Below are 16,633 nucleotides of genomic sequence, written 5' to 3' on the forward strand. Positions count from 1 at the left end.
AAGTGAAGAGGAACTAAAGAGCCTCTAAATGAAAGTGAAAGAGGACAGTAAAAAGTCTGGCTTAAAATTCAACATTCAAAAAATGAAGATCATGGCATCCAGTTCCATCACTTCATGGCAAATAGATGGGGAAACAATGGAAACAGTGACAGACTTTAATTTCTTGGGCTCCAAAATCACTGCAGGTGGTGACTGCAGCCATGAAATTAAAAGACACCTGCTCCTTAGAAGAAAAGCTGTTACCAACCTAGCTGCTGCTGCTAAGTCACTTCAGTCGTGTCCTGCCGGTGCCAGCCGGCAAAGTCGATCAGGTCCCGAGAACGTGCATGGCGCGGCTGAGAAAGGAAACTACAGCAAAAGAATTCTACAACAAAGATGGGGTCGAGAGGTTCAGACATGTCTCCACGAAGGGATGCAGTCTGACCACGACTTTATTCAGCATCTTATATTTATACAGGAGAGTGTGAGAAAGACAAGACAGCATTTTTCTTGGTTGACCTATACATCTTACAAAAAGTCACAAGAAATCTTGAGAGCATGGGAATGGCACCCTGTTATTATTTCTTACACCAGATAACATTTCCCTGTGTGTGAGAAGTTTGTCCAGAACTCCAGGTGTCTGCAGTAAATAATCGTCTAATCTCTGGGGTGGCGGGATAGAGAGCTATGTTTGCAAGCAAACCCTCAAGGACTGAGGCAGCTCCCAGAGCTGTGTCCTTCAGGCAAAGGACCCCGTTCTCATGGGCAGCTCCCTGCATCTCCCCCTTTCTTTTTATATAGGCGCACACTTATGTTCCTTTAACCACAGACCATTTCCATAGATGGAAGCCTTTATCATCCATAGATCATCAGTCAGTTTTTTAATTAAACAAGGTGCAAGAAGCAAAACAGTTTCATTAGTGTATATGGGAATGGACTGACCCTCCCAGTCCACGGGTTGGAGAAGGGGAGGGTCGGGCAAATAAGCCCAGTAAACACTTGAATATTCTTCAGAGTGTGCAGTATTAATCTGATTTAAGATAATTAATAAGGTTATCAGGAAGCTTAAAGGCGATATTGGATCGCCCTGCACAGCAACACGATTCTGTGCCTCTCACATCAATGCCTGGAGTTGTTGCTGAGATGGTAATTCATCATGCTCTTGAATCATCAATCTCCTCATCTGGTTTACGAGAGATTGTCTCTGCCATGCGTACCAACCTTTCTGGCAGCCAGCGCGGCCCTTCGGCATCCTGTGGGAAAACACAAACATACCCTCGTCCCCAAATTATTACTGGATCTGGTCCATACCCTTTTCCCACAAGTGGGTCTTTCCAAAAGACTTTAGGTCTTATTGTTTGCACATCAAAGTTCCAAAATTGCTGTGCTGCTGAATGACCACATACATCCAATTGTAAAAAATTTAGAACAAATAAAGCATGGTTTAGAGGGTTGGAGCGGGTATTGAGATACAATTCCCCCTTCTTTAGTTTTTGCAATTGATGTTTGAGAGTTTGATGCGCCTGTTCAATGATTCCTTGACCTTGAGGATTATAAGGGATACCCGTTTTATGTGAGATAGACAATTGCTACAAAATAGTTGAAAATTTTTTCCAGTGTATCCTGGACCATTGTCTGTTTTTATGGTTTTAGGGGTTCCCATAACAGCAAAACATTTAATGCAATGAGCTATGCAATGTTTGCTAGCCTCTCTGGATTGTAGAGAGGCATGTAAAAAGCTGGAGAAGGTGTCAATAGTAACATGAACAAATTTTTGTTTACCAAATTCAGGAATATGCGTAACATCCATTTGGCATATGTCGCTTGGCAACAATCCTCGGGGATTAACTCCATAATGGGGGACACTAAAAAATTGAGGACATGTTTGACATTCCTTAACAATCTGTCTGGTAGCTTCTCGAGTAATGCCAAACTGAAGTCTTAAGCTATTGCTGTTTTGATGGTGTAAGCTGTGAGAAGTTTTTGCCATTTGTTCCAATTAAGGAAATATCATACATGTAGCTTCGTCAGCTAAAAGCATTGCCTCGTGCTAAAAGTCCAGGAAGTCCAGAGTGAGCACAAATATGACCAAAATAGCATTTATTAACTCTGGGGCAAATTAAATGTTGTATATCACGAAAAAGAGTTTGAATAGTAGAATTCAGGGTACCAATAAATGGAACAGTCTCAATAGTGTTTAAGGCTCTTATGATATATTGACCGTCAGAATATAAATTAAATGGAGCAGAAATTTGCAATAGAGCCTGAAAGACAGCAAATAGTTCTACTTCTTGAGCAGACTTATAATTAGTACGCCAGGTGGCAGTATTGTCCTGTATAATCAGACTAGCTATTCCATTAGAAGAGCCATCAGTAAATACAGTTAGGGCGTCGGCAAGGGGCTGAGAAACAACAATTTTGGGGAAGAGAAATTGGTGATAGTGAGCAAATTGCAAAATTTTATCCCTTATCCCACTTTTGTTGTTGATACAGTACTTCTTTGACTGTCTTTCCTTGTAATGCCGCGGCCAAAGTTATGTCTTGAACGTACGAAGGGCCGATATCAGCACAAATCCGTACATAATCGGATAAGCCTCCCTTTTTTCTGTAAGGTCTCAGGGCAGCTTGACAAGCCGAATTGGCATTCTCATAAGCAAGCTGTTTAGCCAACACTATTCCCGCCTGTTCATCTCCTATCATTTTACCAATTGTCTCAAGCAGGCGGGCAACAAAATCTTGATATGGTTTATCTGGCCCCTGGCGAATTTTAGATAAATCTTTAGTCTTTTTATCAGAATTTGGAAGTTTATTTCATGCTCGTAGAGCCACAGCACTAATCTGAGGGTAGGCTCCAGGCAAATAATTAAGTTGATTATTAATGTCTCGATAATCTTCCTCTCCCACCATCATTTCATAAGTGGTGTTCAGTCCCTGTCGCCGATATCGGCTGTGATCCCACACTGCTCAGCAAACTCAGATTTCCATAGTAAATAATCTCCTCCAGATAAGCAAGCCCAAGCAACCTTTTTCCAATCATTAGGTGGCAGATTTTGGTTTCCTAAAGCCTCTATAATAGCCTGAGTAAACGGCGCAGTTGGGCCGTATTGTGCACAAGCCATTTTAAACTCTTTTAGTTGCTTAAAGGGCAGTGGTTCATAATACCTCTGTGTTGAGCATTTTCAAATACTGGATAGATTCCTGAAAACCCAGGAATACGTTCTCCTTCTTCATTAGCTCGCTTAATCGCTTGTTGAAGAGGAGATAATAATATCTCACTTCTAATTATTATGTTTTCACCGGGCAAAGAAGCAGGGATGGATATAAGCTCTTGCGGTTCTACGAAAGGCGGAGGTGGATCGAGCCCAGCAAGAACCAAGGGAGGATATGCTAGAGGCACAGGCTGGCTGGAGTGGGAGTCTCCCTGTGCATCATTTTTTACTGCTATAACAATTTTCTGAATTAAATTCTCCAGCTGTTCTTCGGAAAGCCCTGAATGCTTTAATTCCCCTTTTCCTATAGGGGGTTGCATGCTAACCATCATCTCCCAAGGCATATCCTCTCTATGGTACTGAGGCGCTTGCTCATTTAACTCTTCCTGTTCATCAGAGCTTAACACATCATCATTCCCTCCAGCCTTACAAGCTGTTCCCTCAGGCATAGCATAAAGTGGCTCAGGCGGAGGGGCAGAAGGCTCTGCAACTTCGGGTTCTCTGGAATCCCTGAGGGCCATTTGAATCTTATGTCCTTCATGTTCAGGATCCAGACAGTCTCTTATCAGAGTCCACAAAGAGAAAGCATCCACAGGGACACGATTGGTACCATGTAAGGAATAATATGTCTGCAATTGTTTTCCTACTTTCTTCCAAGTTTTCAGACTTACTGTTCCTTCCTCTGGAAACCAAGGACAAACTTCTTCTATAAAAAGTAAAAACTTCTCTAGCTGTAACTTATTTACATGAATTCCCCTACTGTTTAACATAGTTTTCAACATATGTACAAATAACTGGTGGCTATTGCCTTGTCCCATGATTTATTACTCTCGACAATAACACTCCCTGCCCTTTACTTTAATTAATTAGGAATTCCTCTTTACTTACCTCAATCTTGGCAGGCAGCGGCTGTCGTCGCGCTCCGATTCCCGAGTCCCTGTTCGGGCGCCACCTGCCCGTGCCAGCCGGCAAAATCAATCAGGTCCCGAGAACGTGCACAGCACAGCTGAGAAAGGAAACTACAGCAAAAGAATTCTACAACAAAGATGGGGTCGAGAGGTTCAGACACGTCTCCACGAAGGGATGCAGTCTGACCACGACTTTATTCAGCATCTTATATTTATACAGGAGAGCGTGAGAAAGACAAGACAGTTAGCATTTTTCTTGGTTGACCTATACATCTTACAAAAAGTCGCAAGAAATCTTGAGAGCATGGGAATGGCACTCTGTTATTATTTCTTACACCGGATAACATTTCCCTGTGTGTGAGAAGTTTGTCCAGAACTCCAGGTGTCTGCAGTAAATAATCACCTAATCTCTGGGGTGGCGGGACAGAGAGCTATGTTTGCAAGCAAACCCTCAAGGACTGAGGCAGCTCCCAGAGCTGTGTCCTTCAGGCAAAGGACCCCGTTCTCACGGGCAGCTCCCCACAGTGTCCAACTCTGTGCGACCCCGTAGATGGCAGCCCACCAGGCTCCCCCGTCCCTGGGATTCTCCAGGCAAGAACACCAACTTAGACAGCATATTAAAAAGCAGAGACATTATTTTGCCAACAGAGGTCCATCTAGTCAAAGCTATGGTGTTTCCAGTAGTCACGTATGGATGTGAGAGTTGGGCTATAAAGAAAGCTGAGAGCTGAGAAATTGATGCTTTTGAACTGTGATGTTGAAGAAGACTCTTGAGAGTCCCTTTGATTGCAAGGAGATCCAACCAGTCAATCCTAAAGGAAATCAGTCCTGCATATTCATTGGAAGGACTGATGCTGAAGCTGAAGCTCCAATACTTTGGCCACCTGATGTGAAGAACTGAGTCCTTGGAAAAGACCCTGATGTTGTGAAAGACTGAAGGCAGGAGAAGGGGACGACAGAGGATGAGATGGTTGGATGGCATCACCGACTCAATGAACATAAGTTTGAGTAAACTCTGGGAGTTGGTGATGGACAGGGAGGCCTGGTGTGCTGCAGTCCATGAGGTCGCAAAGAGTTGGACACAACTGACTGAACTGAACTGATAACACTATGAAATAATAGACAAAATACATATTGGTGTCCATCCCCAGTTCATGCCACAGAGCTCCTAAAACCCTTGTGATCTGCTAAATAAGGGCATCAGTAACATTTTTTTTTCTAATATTTGATATCTGACCCTTGACAATAATTTCTAAACCCTTTGTAATTTCCTGAGTGATACAAACTTTTGTTATCATGAGGCAACTCTGGGTGGGCTCCTGGATGAGGCCTGGTCACCAGAAAAACCAAACCATGATTAGAAACTTAGAATTTTCTGACCCATCCCCAAACATACCCCATTCTCTTGAGGAAGGAGAAGGAAATGAGTCACAGATCAATCATACCTATGTGATGAAACCTCCATTAAAATCTCCAAAGGAAGGGGTTTGGAGAGCTTTCGGGTTGGTGAACACATCCATGTCAGTGTACCCTAGCTCCATGGAGACAGTAACTCCTGAACCTAGGGCCCTTCCAGTCTTCTTGACCCACGTATTCCTTTCATCTCTTTTTCTGTCTGTTCATCTGCATCCTTTATCACGTCTTTTAATAAACTGGTAAACATACCTGTTTTCCCTGCGCTCCATGAGCCATTCTAGCAGATGATTGACTCTAAGGAGGGAGATCTTAGGAACCCCTGGTTTGTAGTCACATTGGACGGAAGCTGTGGGTAACTTCAGACTTATTACTTAGGCTTGGTATCTGAAGTGAGTGTGTGAAGGCTGGGGCAGGGGGAGAATCTCCTCTGGATCTGATGCTATCTCCAGGTAGATCATGTCAGAATTGAGTTAAATTATAGGCCAGCTGTTAGAGATGCAGGTTCAGTCCCTGGGTCAGGAAGATTCCCTAGAGGAGGGCATGGCAACCCACTCCAGTGTTCTTGCCTGGAGAATCGCACGGACAGAGGAGCCTGGTGGGCTACAGTCCAATGGGTTGCAAAGAATTACACACAACTAAAGCGATGGACTGTGAAGAAAGCTGAGTGCTGATGCTTTTGAACTATGGTTTTGGAGAAGACTCTTGAGAGTCCCTTGGACTGCAAGGAGATCCAACCAGCCCATCCTAAAGGAGATCAGTCCTTGGTGTTCATTGGAAGAACTGATGCTGAAGCTGAAATTCCAATACTTTGGCCACCTCTTGTGAAGAGTTAACTCATTGGAAAAGACCCTGATGCTGGGAGGGATTGGGGGCAGGAAGAAAAGGGGATGACAGAGGATGAGATGGCTGGATGGCATCACCAATTCAATGTGCATGAGTTTGGGTAAACTCCGGGAGTTGGTGATAGACAGGGAGGCCTGGCGTGCTGCCATTCATGGGGTCACAGAGTCAGACACGACTGAGCAACTGAACTGAACTGAACTGAAAGTGATGCACACTTCTTCTTCTAATAGGCCATCCACCTGGTGTTGCTTCTTATGGGGGGAAGCCCCCTACACATCTGGCGTCAGAAGTGCTGTGAGTGTGGTAGTACAAGGAAGAACAAAGAAAAACACGTGAGAAAGACCAGGTATTTTTCCTACACAACCACCAGTGCCCAGTGCCCCACCTCCTCCCACCCCCACTACCTACTAGGTCACTGAGGATATTCCAGGTTTGATCTACGACCCTTGAGGGCAGGCTTCCTGCAAAGCTCTATTCTAAAAAGTCAGGGAAGCCCACATCCAAAGATGTCACCTTCAGCAATTCTTTGTCCCCATCCCCTGTCCCAATAACCATCTCCTTCATCCATCAGAGTCTGGGTTCTTCCTTGTACTCAGCAACCTCCCCCCCACCAGTAATATGTGCCAACATATAAATGTTGACAATGCATAATCTTATCTGGTTTTGTGTTTTTCTTTTTTTTCAATGCACTAGAAAGTGAAGTGCAAATATTTTTCGCATCTTTGGCGAAGCAAGTCCTCCCTTCCCGGGAGCAAAGAAGAACGTGTTTTTCAAGTTATGGATTGAATGAGCTTAAAGTGTATGGTGAAGGAGCACGAGGGAGGAACTTCCTCCCAGACTTGGAGACTACATAGTGGTGGGAGGTAAGGAGTCCATAGGTCCAGAAGCAGCAGAAGCCAGGCTCTATTCCAAGTCATTACCCTGAGAAGTAGCAAGGGTCCAGACAGGAGGTACGTGGTTTACCCAGGGAAGCTGGGGCCCAGGCACTGGGTTTCAGAGCTTTGCCAAATATTCCAGTACCCTCAGTGTGTCAGGGAAACTGCCAGAAGCTGCCAGCCCAGACAGGATTGTGCAGACACAGAAAATGGGAAGACCAGCAGTAACCAGGGTGGGAGAGATGACTCATCAGCCAGGGAGTATGGACCAGGTGGCAATGGAGGCTGTCAGATTGACTTATACACCTTCCTACTGGCCCAGTGAGCTTCCTGCGGCTCCGCAGTAAGAAGTGACCTGTCAATTCCCCAGTTTGATCCTTGGGTCGGGAAGATCCCCTGGAGAAGGAAATGGCAACCCCCTCCAGTATTCTTGTCTGGAAAACCCCATGGACCAAGGAGCCTTGGCAGGCTCAGTCCATGGGGCTGCAAGAGTCAGACACAACTTAAAAACTAAATAGCAACCAGTGCAAAGGAGTGGCAACTTGGAATCAAAACTAGGTTGATCCAGGGATCACAAAGAAATGTAATATTTCTTACACACCTGAGCTTTTGATCTTAGATTTGGACCTGTTACAATACAGTAGATTCCTACTCAGGGTATAAATCCAGGAGCTGACGGACTAACCCCAGGAAGAAAAGCCTCTGTTGACCATTCTGTGATCACCCTTCCAGACTCATTTTTGCTGTGCTCCAGGCATACCTCGGACCCCACACTGCTCACCATCCTCAGCCCTGCCAGCCCTCCAGGGCAAGGCCCCTATGTCTCCTCTCCCATTTTGTCTTGAGGTCTTTTATCTCAGGAAAGAGGCACATGTAGGATGGAGGAATTTCTCTTCCTCGATTACTTTCCAAATGTTCTCTGAGAGACCATCTATCCCCTGGTGATTCTCGAGTCTGTATCGCCAGGCTTGTCCTGACTATAGAATAACAGCTCGTGGGTGTGACACCCCCTTGGTACCCTACCTAGAATTCAAGCTCCAGATGCTAAAACTAGAACATATTAACTTGTGCCACCCTGCCCTTAGATACCCCTATGTCAGTAATTAGAACCACCAACCAGTTGACTTAATTAGAAACCCAAAGTCATCAACTTTTTTTAAATGTTCTTTATTCACCACCTCCTCCAGTCCCATGACTTCTGACTTCATTTAGGACTTCACCATTTCCTGTCTGGATCATCACAATAGCCTCCTGACCCATCAAACTCCAGTATACTTCCCACAAAGCCAGACTGATTTTCCCGAAACACAAAGTGATTATCACTCCCCTTTTTAGCATCCTTCAGTGATACCTTACTCTTCTGCTTTTCTGTGTCATATAAACTGTGGCCCTTGGCTGAATCCAGCCTGCAGCCTCTTTTTGTGTGGCCTTCAAGATAAAAATGGATTTTATATTTTTTAAGTGTTTAACCAAAAAAAGATGAACACCCAGCAATTGTCATATGTGGCTGACAAAGCCTAAAGTTTTCAGATCTAGCCTTTACAGGAAACATTTGCCACCCCACTTAAGTTTAAAGGACTCCACTCTGGCCCTTTCCCCAACCATGCCCCTCCCCGCTCAGGGCAAGAAATCCCCAGCTATAGCTTGAATAGGGCTTTCTCACCCAGAGCCTGTGTCCTCCTCCTTCCAGACAATACCCCTGGGATTCCCAGCCCGAACAGCCTGAGCCCACCGCTAGGGCTCACTCATGTCTCAGAGGAGGCCAAAGGCAGCTGTTTGCAAGGAGACAGGACAGACCCTGGACATGCAAGCTGAGTTGTTCACAAATGTGTGTGAGGAGGTTTGAATAACAGGAGCAGGGATGGGAAAAGAAGGGGCCGGCCAGGACGCTGTGCTTGTGCTTTTGGCCTGGGCCCCACAAGTGTATCTTCCCTGTTGCTCAGATGGTAAAGAATCTACCTGTGATGCAGGAGACCTGGGTTCAATCCCTGGGTCAGGAAGATCCCCTGGAGAGGGGAACGGCAACCCACTCCAGTATTCTTGCTTGGGAAATCCCATGGACAGAGGAGCCTGGTGGGCTACCGTTCATGGGGTCACGAAGAGTCAGACATGACTGAGTGACAAACATGGCTACACTGCCACAAGTGTAAGGATACTTATAGAACCCTCTGGCATAATAAGTAAGACTTTTCATGATACATACCCTTGCACACCGCACTCAAGACAGGCACTGACAAGGTTGACTCTTGGTGCACCCTGCTCTTTCACCAGCATCTATGTACCTGCCTCCATTTTGCTGTGCATTCTCTTTCTGGAATCCTCTCAAATTTGAGACTCAGCTCCAAGGTCAGTTCCTCAATGGAGGTTTTCCTACTCTCTCTTCTCTCCTCTCTCATCCTTTCTCATTTAATCTTGAGGGCCACAATACCCTACACAAATGTCTATCACAGTACCTCTGACACTTTGTTTTACCTGGTTTATTGCGTCTGTTTCCTTCCAGTGGACTGGAGCTTCCTTGTCCAGTCGACTGGACCTAGACTAAAAAGACTTAGTCTAATTTTTTTCTGTGATCCAATCAGTATAATGGAGTTTCTGGCACATAATATGTCCTCAATGCTTTTTAAAAGAATACATGAATAAATCAAAATATATGACCAGTCTATCTTACCAAATCCTGGGATCCACACTCAAAGGGCAGGGATACTTGTATATTCCAAGTGACTATGGTCTCATCCCACTTATATCCATGGTGAATTAAAATAAAAACTAGAATCCCACAACTATCTGCAGTTTTCTACAGGTACCACATGTTTATGGCCTTTGTGACCTTGTTTGAGGTTTGGTGAAGTTCTCAAGGCTTAAAACTTACCTCGAGTGTTGCTTCTTTCAAAATGCCTTCAAGCTGAGTTTGCTCTTCCCACGGGTGTACTCTTGTCTGATTCCATATTTCTATTACCAGATTTTCTCATTGTTTATGTCTTTCTCCCTAACAAGACGGAGAGTTTCTTGAAGGCAAGATCTATCCATGCATTTTTGCATTTCCAGGGACAAGGGCTATACCTAACACTTAAAAGTTGTTTAATAAATGTTTGATTAATGTTCATACACTTAGAGACCTTAGAGACTGTGGAAGTTATTCAATCCAAAGAAAGAATCCCAGTCACAGCATTTTCTATTATCAGCCCATCTTTGAATTCCAGTGACAGCCTCATTAGACTGCCCTAACAGAATGTACACTTCATTGGGACAAAAGTTTTCCTGTTGTTTTTTTTTTTTCCCACGGCAAATCCCCAGAACTTAGATCAGTGCCTGGCACATAGCTGTTGTTCTTGTTGTTCAGTCACTAAGTCATGTCCAACTCTTTGCAACTTCGTGGATTGTAGCACGCCATGCTCCCGTGTCCTTAACTATCTCCTGGAGTTTGCTTGGATTCATGTCCATTGAGTAGGTGGTTCTGTCTAAGCATCTCATCCTCTGCCACACTCTTCTCCTTTTGCTTTCATCTCCAGCAACAGTCCTTCCAATGAACATTCAGGACTGATTTCCTTTAGGATGGACTGGTTTGATCTCCTTGCAGTCCAGGGGACTCTCAAGAGTCTTCTCCAACACCACAGTTCAAAAGCATCAATTCTTCAGTACTCAGCCTTCTTGATGGTCCAATTTTCACATCTGTAATGACTACTGGAAAACCCACAGCTTTGACTATATGGATCCTTCACTGGCAAAGTGATGTCTGTCTAGGTTTGTCATAACCTTTCCTCCAAGGAGAAACTGTCTTTTAATTCATGGCTGCAAACACCATCTTCAGTGACTGTGGAGCCCAAGAAAATAAAATATGTCACTGCTTCCACTTTTCCCCTTTCTACTTGCTTTGAAGTGATGTGACAGACACCATGATCATAATTTTTTCATGTTAAGTTTCAAGCCAGCCTTTTCACTTCCCTATTTCACCCTCATCAAGAGGCTCTTCAGTTCCTCTTCACTTTCTGCCATTCAAGTGGTATCATCTGCATATCTGAGGTTGTTGATATTTCTCCCAGCAATCTTGATTTTACCTTGGGATTTATCCAGCCTGCCATCTCACATGATGTACTCTGCATGTAAGTTAAATCAGCAGGGTGACAATATACAGCCTTGACGTACTCCTTTCCCAGCTTTGACCAGTCCATTGTTCCATGTCCAGTTCTAACTATTGCTTCCTGACCTGCATACAACTTTCTCAGGAGACAGGTAAGGTGGTCTGGTATTTCCATCTCTTTAAGCATTTTCCACAGTTTGTTGTGATCCACACAGTCAAAGGCTTTAGTGTAGTCAATGAAACAGAAATAAATGTTTTTCTGGAATTCCCTTGCTTTCTCTATAATCCAACGAATGTTGGCAATTTGATCTCTGGTTCCTCTGCCTTTTCTAAATCCAGCTTGAACATCTGAAAGTTCTTGGTTCATGTACTGCTGAAGTCCTGATTTAAAGTATTTTGAGCATAAACTTGCTAGCATGTGAAATAAGCACAACTGAACATTCTTTGCCATTGCCTTTCTTTGGGATTGGAATGAAAACTGACCTTTTCCAGTCCTGTGGCCACTGCTGAGTTTTCCAAATTTGCAGGCATATTGAGTGCAGCACTTTCACAGCATCATCTTTTAGGATATGAAATAGCTAAGCTGGAATTTGATCACCTCCACTAGCTGTAATGCTTCCTAAGGCCCACTTGACTTCACACTTTAGGATCTTCACCTGTAGGTATGTGACCACATCATTATGGTTATCCGGGTCATTAAGATCTTTTTTGTATAGTTCTTCTGTGTATTCTTGCCACCTCTTCTTAATCTCTTCTGTTTCTGTTAGGTCCTTACTGTTTCTGTCCTTTATCATACCTATTCTTGCATGGAATGGGTTCTCTTGAAGACCAGTTTTCTTGAAGAGATCACTGATCTTTCTCATTCTATTGTTTCCCTCTATTTCTTTGCATTGTTCATTTAAGAAGGCCTTCTTTATTACAATAGCTTTGCTATTCTCTGGAACTCTGCATTCAAATGGATATATCTTTCCTTTTCTCCCTTGCCTTTCGCTTCTCTTCCTCAGCTATTTGTAAAGCCTCCTCAGACAACGACTTTGCCTTCTTTCATTTTTTCATGGGGTTGGGGGTGGCTTTGGTCACTGCCTCCTGTACAATGTTAGGAACCTCTGTCCATAGTTCTTCAGGCACTCTGTCTACCGGATCTAATCCCTTGAATCTATTCATCACCCCCAGTGTATGAGGGATTTTGATTTAGGTCATAACCTGAATGGCCTTATGGTTTTTCCTTCTTTCTTCAATTTAAGGCTGAATTTTGCAATATGGAGCTCATGCTCTGAGCCACAGTCAGCTCCAGGTCTTGCTTTTGCTGACTGTATAGAGCTTCTCCACTTTGAGCTGCAAAGAACATAATCAATCTGATTTCAGTACTGACCATCTGGTGATGTCCCTGTCTGGCACATAGTAGGTGCTTAATAAATATTTAGTAATGTTTGAATGAATAGTTGAAGTTTTTTCTGACAATGAACCAAAATTTGTCTCCTTGTAATTTCCACCCTTTGAACCTGGAATATATGTTTTCCTTCTTCACATGACAAGTTCCAAATATTTTTCAGGGAGATCTTGTGTCTCCCCCATTATGTTCCTCTTCTTTTCCAAGCTCAACAACCTCAGTTTCTTCCTAACTTATTCTGAGACCCTTTGCCAACTCCATGCCCTTATCATTAACATCCTTCTGATTCTAAAACAATAATAATAATAATTAAGAGGAGCCATGAAAGAGACAAGTATAATTAAAACTCACAGCCCTAGTCCTAGTATAACAGTTTAAACATTAAAGAGTTCAGAGAATCTCTCGATTATCTAGTTTAAGCTTCTAATTTTGCAAATGAAGAAACTGAAGTTACAATGAGTTATTCATCAGAGCAAGACCTGCTCCTGGTCCAGTAGCTAATCACATGTAGACCCATCTCAACCCCAAGATTAATCATCTTACTCTATTTGAATTCTTATTCAAATGCTAACCTGAAAAAAACTTATTAGATTTGCCATAATCTATCTCCTGCCAAAGACGATTCTCTCTACAGATATGATGAAATAGGAAATTTGGCCTTCTCTTCTTTAAATTATAGTTTTATTCATTTATTTATTTTTGGGTGTGGGGGCCTTTGCAACGGCCACTGCCTAGTTATGGTCCACAGGCTTCTCACTGAAGTGCTCTCTCGCTGCAGAGCCTTGGCCCTGGGGTGCTCTGGCTTCAAGAGCTGCGATGCGCAGGCCGCAGAGCATGGCCTCAAGAGCTGCCCAGCCACTCCATGACCTGTGGGATCTTCCCAGGTCAGAGAGTGAACCCGAGTCTCCTGAACGGGCAGGCGAATTCCTCACCATTGAGCTGCCAGGGGAGCCCTGGCCTTCTTTTTAAAAGAATTTCATCACATCTGTAGAGAGAACAGTCTTTGTCAGGGAGCAAGATTTTTAAAATCTACTAAGTTTTTTTCAGTTAAAAAAGAAGGCCACATTTCCTGGTTCTATAGCAATAATTTATACTTGTTTGAGCTGTTTTTCATGAATTACCAGATTCTTGGTAGCCTTTCTTTTTTCAGGTGGCGGGGGGGGGCCTTCATTTTTTTTTTTTTAATTGGAGGCTAATTACTTTACAATATTGTAGTGGTTTTGCCACACATTGACATGAATCAGCCATGGGTGTACCTGTGTCCCCCATCCTGAACCCCTCTCCCACCTCCCTCCACATCCCACCCCTCTGGGTCATCCCAGTGCACCAGCCCTGAGTGCCCTGTCTCATGCATCAAACCTGGACTGGCGATCTGTTTTCTTGGTAGTCTTTCAAGAGAGAGTTATTAAAATGGTTTATAACTTGTTAGAAAGGCCATAGAGGTTCACTGACAGTCCAGTGGTTAAGAATCTGCCTTGCCATGCAAGGGACACTGGTTTGATCCCTGGAAGGGGAAGATCCCACATGCCTCGAGCAGCTAAGCCTGTGAAGCCCAAGTGTCCCCGAGCGCATGCTCCACAACGAGAGACAAGACTCCACTGAGAAGCCTGTGCACTGTAAGAAAGAACAGACCCTGTCACAGAGTGCCAAAAGCCAGAGAAACCTGTGTGCAGCCACAAAGACCCAATACCACCAAAAAATAATAAAAACTACAAATATTTTTGAAAAAGAGCTATAAAAATCATTTTAATAAGTTCATATATAGACTTTTTTATGATACTTAAATTCTCTTAGGCCAAGAACTGAATCTCACTGTACAATATGAGGTAGAGGCAACCCAGCTGAACCACAAGAAGTCTGTGCCACATTTCTTTTCTTTTCTTTTACCTCACATTAGGATAAGATGGTAAAGAATCTGCCTACAGTGCAGGAGACCCGGGTTCGATCCCTGGGATGGGAAGATCCCCTGGAGAAGGGAAAGGCAACCCAGTCCAATATTCTCACCTGGAGAATCCCATGGACAGAGGAGCCTGGCGGGCTATAGTCCATGGGGTCACAAAGAGTCAGACACGACTGACCAACTAACACACACACACAGGAAATTAAATTAAAACCAACTCTTCAGTACAAGAAAGGATCACCCATTCCCACCTCTATTTAGCACTTTCTTTTTTCGATTTACCATTTTCTCCTATCTCAGAGAAGAATGAATAAAATTAAGTAAAAAATGTCAAATTTTTAGTAGAGACATTTAAATATTTCAAAGGCATGGGAAGTTACATACATTTTAGGAAATTCTGTCTTAATACTGATGAAGTAGTATAAGTAGCAGAGGGATTGTAAGGGTTACTTTGCATTTAGTAAGCACAAAGTCTATTTGTAACTAAGCCAATTTGCAGATAATCCAGTTGAAGAGCTGGTTTACTAACCCATTTTCCTAAAGTGGATCTACCTATTTGTAATTGGGAACTTCTTAGAAAATGGATAATGAACACACAAGTTGTACTTTCATGTTAAGTACAAACTTTAGTAGTCAACAATTTGTACAATTTTGAAAAGAATTCTCCCGTGTGAACTTCCCCATCAAAGACTTGTAATTTAACATAGGAAAACGCACAGTGTAGTTCAGTGTCAGAATTGCATCAGAGTATTACCAGGAGAATGCTGTAGATTTTTATCTTGGAAATTGCAGCTTAGGTAGGTCTTCTTTCTTTCCCTGTAATAATCCTCACCTTTGATAGCTCCGTCTGCCTCAGTGGTTTGCAAACTATGGCATCTGGCTGCATCGGCAACACCTGGGAACTGGTTAGAAATGCAAATTCCCAAGTCCACCCCAGAACTACTGAATCAGAAACTGGAGGGTGGGGCCCAACTGTCAGTGTCTTTACTCGGTGGCCAGGTGATTCTGATGCATGTTAAAGTCTGAGGATTGACACGTGTTATGTAGCAGCTCACCACATCCTGTTCCTTTACCTTTCACATGAAATGCTCTTCCGCTCAGATAAGCCCTTGTTACCTTACAGACGTGAGAAAGAGGAAAGCAGTCCCTGATATCTGGAGCTACTCTGGCACCCACAGCTTAGGCCCTGGTGTACAACATAAACAGATTCACAGAAAATCATCAGAGCAGGCCACTCTGCAATCAGGACAAAAGCAAACCCACTCCACAGTCACATCTGAATACAGACAAAAACAGGAACACGTCCAAACCACAAAGATAACCAAAATATTTTCCATCCTAGCTAAAATAAGCGGCCCTTGCCTCTTTGCCAATTAAAACTTTACACTCATTTTATTCTTGCCTCTTTCCAATAAGCTTTATTAAGATACCCAAACATAGAATAGTCCCCACTTCCTGGCAGCATCCAACCCCAGACAAAGCCCCATCTCTCAGCATTACCTAACACAAGTCCAAATCATAACCTAACACAAATCATTACCTAACACAAGTCCAAATCATAGATCTTCCTAATTACACAAGCCCCTGTTTCTCTGAAGTTCCACTTTACTCACCTGTGGTCAACCTCAGTCTAAAGACACCAAATGAAAATGTCAGAAATAACTCAGAAGTTTTAAATTGTGTGCGTGTCTGAGAAGCATGATGAAATCTCTCACTGTCTGCTGCATCCACCCACAATGCCAATCCTCCCTTTGTCCAGTCATTATGGCCCTTAATCACTCAGTACCCAATGTGGTTATCAGGTCCACTGGTCCTGGTATCACAGTGCTTGTATTCAAGTCACCCTTACTTAACAAGGGCCCCCATTGTAGTGAGCAGTGATGCTGGCAATTCAGATCTGCCCAAGAGCAGCCGCAAGCAAGGTGCTTCCTGTAAGTGAAAAGGTAAAAGTTTTCAACTTGATAACGAGCGGAAAAAAATGGCTTGCTGAGGTTGCTAGATCTATAGGAAGAACAATCCTTCTATCCATGAAACT

General features: G+C 43.5%; 1 pseudogene; it reads right to left on the bottom strand.

Moving 5' to 3' along the window:
* Nucleotides 1–376: 376 nt before the first annotated feature.
* LOC133261637 (endogenous retrovirus group K member 7 Gag polyprotein-like) lies at nt 377–6,738 on the bottom strand (annotated as a pseudogene).
* Nucleotides 6,739–16,633: the final 9,895 nt, after the last annotated feature.

Source organism: Bos javanicus, chromosome 15, assembly GCF_032452875.1.
Source record: "Bos javanicus breed banteng chromosome 15, ARS-OSU_banteng_1.0, whole genome shotgun sequence".
Taxonomy (NCBI): Eukaryota; Metazoa; Chordata; class Mammalia; order Artiodactyla; family Bovidae; genus Bos; species Bos javanicus.